General features: G+C 30.2%; 1 long non-coding RNA gene across 1 annotated transcript; it reads left to right on the top strand.

Moving 5' to 3' along the window:
* The first annotated feature begins 1211 nt into the window (after positions 1–1211).
* On the top strand, positions 1212–2765 carry LOC133816023 (uncharacterized). Its single transcript, XR_009884967.1, has 4 exons — positions 1212–1308; positions 1372–1476; positions 1895–2023; positions 2672–2765. It is a non-coding gene; the product is annotated as an uncharacterized LOC133816023 (long non-coding RNA).
* The last annotated feature ends 476 nt before the right edge of the window (positions 2766–3241 follow it).

Here is a 3241-nt window from a genome sequence, read left to right as displayed (position 1 = left end):
GAAGGTTAGATCACTTCTATGAATATTTATGCTTAACCGTTCGATTAGTGTTCTGTGATTGAGCTGTTAATTGATTAATGCTCTGCCATTGTTGTTACTGCTGCAGATATCTGAAAGATTAGACTTTGTGGATCAAACAATGAGGCTCTTTCAGGAAAAAAACTTTCAGATATCGCTTAAAACCTTATAAATTAAGCTCATTTTAACAGGTTGGTAGGCTTTGATAATGATACCGCTTGTAATTTTTTCAGTTTGGATTTTTTTAAATGCATGTAATGAAATATGAATATAATTTAGTAATGCATTTGAACTATCTAACATTTTCTTTGCTTGAATTTTTTTAGTGTAAAAGTTGAATTTGTCAGATTAGTCTTAGTGTCCAGTCTTTAAAGTTTAATTGGAGAGCTGATTATTGAAATATAAACTTAAATGCAATTTGTTGGATTCAAAACTTGGACAGTGTATTATACTAAACTATTCGGTTCTTATCATTACAAAATGATTTGCTGTTGTCTATCCTTGTGCAGATCTCTACAAATTTTTATTCTCCAAATATGAATGTTGTCAATGAGAACTTCCTCCCTCTGCTCAAACACCTTGATGACTACATAGCGTAAGGGGATGCTATTTACATCATATATATTTATGTATCTACTTTTGCTGCTTTAGTTGCATTCATTAAATATTACTTGTGTCGTACCATTAATTTATATGTTGATTTAGGGAATTACTAGCATGTTTTGTTGAGACATTTATTTTCTCAATCAACTTGATGACCTTAAACATTATCTACTTTATATTAGGTATGTAGAAAACAATCCACAGTATGCTGAATCCGGCGTTACTTACTCAAATTTCGACAACTGCAAGTAGAAACAAATTTATGCAGATAGCTGATTAGATAACGTTACATTTTTTCACATTCTTCCACTAAAATTTGTTTCCATTTCCAATAATTGAGTAATTTTTTTGTTATGACAGTCTCGAGCATTAGGTATGATTCGCTCTCATGTACTTTCTGTACTCAAAAGTGTGTCTTCTCAGGTAAAATAATGTAGGGGTTGAATTAATGCGCTCCATTGTTTTGTGTTGTTTTGTTGGGTTGGTAGACCTCTGTTTCTGTCTCCTTTTGGTCTTAAATCAAGTGCTCTGTTTGTTACCTAAAAAATAAAACGTTCTGGTTCTATATGGTTATTGTTTCTTCATCAGGTTCAGTCAGCAATCCGGAGCAATAGTAGCAGCAAGGCATCTCTTGCTGAGGGTGTATTCTTGGTTGGATGATGCTATTGAATAAGTTCTCAATTTGAGGTGGAGTAGCTTCTTAATTTGAGAGATTTTATGTGAGCATATCTAATAATTGAAGTTTTGCAGCTTAAGCTAGTGCTGAAGGAAATTGAAAGTAGATCATCAAGAAAAGAGTATATTCAGCTACTTGCAGAATGCCACAAACTTTATTGTGAGCAGAGGCTTTCCTTGGTGAGGGCAACTTGTATTAACTTGATTTCTATTTTTTGAAAGTGAAACAATGTAGGGGAAAAGATGTATTTAAGATGTTATCTTCTCTATTTTATTTTATTTTCCCTAAAGAATTTGTTAACTGTACTAGTTTGTGCACATGCTCCTTTTGATGGTTTATGTATTTCGCATAAGTAAAATAATAATAGTTAGTGGTAGTTTATTTTTGGAAATTGGTGAGAAGATGTGTTTATTAAAAATTGATTAAGTCATGGAGCTTTATTGGGTCAAAACACGATAGGTCTGTTTCCTATTCTATTACTAAGAATGGTAAAGCTGATATTGATTGATAGTAAGATTTTCTTCTGTGCTTTTTTTGTCTCATATGCATTCTGATTTGGTTGGTTAATTGGTTATGGTCATTCTTATTCACTTTCAGGGATCAAAGAATCAGAAAGAAAAAAACATATAAAACTCTGCAGCAACAGTCTACTGCAGTAATCTTGTTATTCACTTTAAAGTTAAGACTTCCGGCAACAACACCTTTGGCACTCTACAGATTCCCTAGGTATGGAGCTATGCCTTCTCTCATATTCATATCTCACACATGAGTTTATTAGCAGTGGCAATAGGAGTAACTAATTGTTTTAGAGTTGTATATGCATTAAAGGTTGTATGGCATATGATGAAGTTCGTGATGGTGCTTTTGAACTTCTTAATTAACATTCATCAGAAGCTTATGGTTGCTTTGCTTATGAATATAATGTGACAGTAACAATAGAACTATTGAATTTTAGCTATGTTAATTAGAATTGTATAAATCTTTTGATCGTAGCTTTATTGGTAGATTTGACAATGGTGAAAAGAACTCAACTTTACCAAACTAGCAAATGCTAATCTATTTTGTGCGACTTCAGTTAATTGTTTCTTTTGCTCACCTGTCATAACCTGATGAAACCAAAAAAGAAAAAACTGCTAGTATTTCCTTTATATCTTATGTGGAGACTTGGAAATTATGGTTTTTGACACTCTTAAGTAAAAGGCTCATTTCTGAGTATTTTCGAAGTAGAATGATTTTTGTTTGCTTTGGTGTAGTTGTGAATCCATTATTTTGTATGTGGTGTCCTTTCTTGGATATAATTTCCATAGCATTTTTCTTGAAGTAATTTGTGATGCTAGATAATAACAATAAAATATTTCTTTGTTTATTTTGCAGATGTGACAAGCGAAGTATAAAAGGATACTTAAGACTCCTTGAAAGTAGTAACTTTGTTTATTTATTTGTGTTGAAAGTAGTAACTTTTAGACTCCTTGAAAGTAGTAACTTTGTTTATTTATTTGTGTTGAAAGTAGTAACTTTTAGACTCCTTGAATACTTAAAGAATATTTTGTTGTTGATGACAGTGTTGAATGTTTTAAACTAAATTGTGGATTGTTAATTCAATGTTGAATGTTCTTACTTTTTGTTATTTGAAAATCAAGTTCATTTGATGATGCTAGTATATATTAGAAAGCTAATTTTAATTATATAAAAAAAATTAAAATATAATAGAATAAATTAGTGTTATATAAATAAAATATATAATGAGAATTTAAACATATCTAAATATAACAATAATACAAAAATTGAGTTATAATATCTATTACAATAACACTTTTTATGCAAAGAATAATGTTATGCAAACTTCATTATATAACACAAAAAATGTGTTATACTAAAGTGTAGTATAACACAAAAAAAAGTGTTATATAATCGACTATAAATAACATAATTAAACACTTATCT

This window comes from Humulus lupulus, chromosome 2, assembly GCF_963169125.1.
Source record: "Humulus lupulus chromosome 2, drHumLupu1.1, whole genome shotgun sequence".
Taxonomy (NCBI): Eukaryota; Viridiplantae; Streptophyta; class Magnoliopsida; order Rosales; family Cannabaceae; genus Humulus; species Humulus lupulus.
The sequence above is the reverse complement of the archived record's forward strand: the minus strand, read 5'-3'. Positions and strand labels throughout refer to the sequence as shown.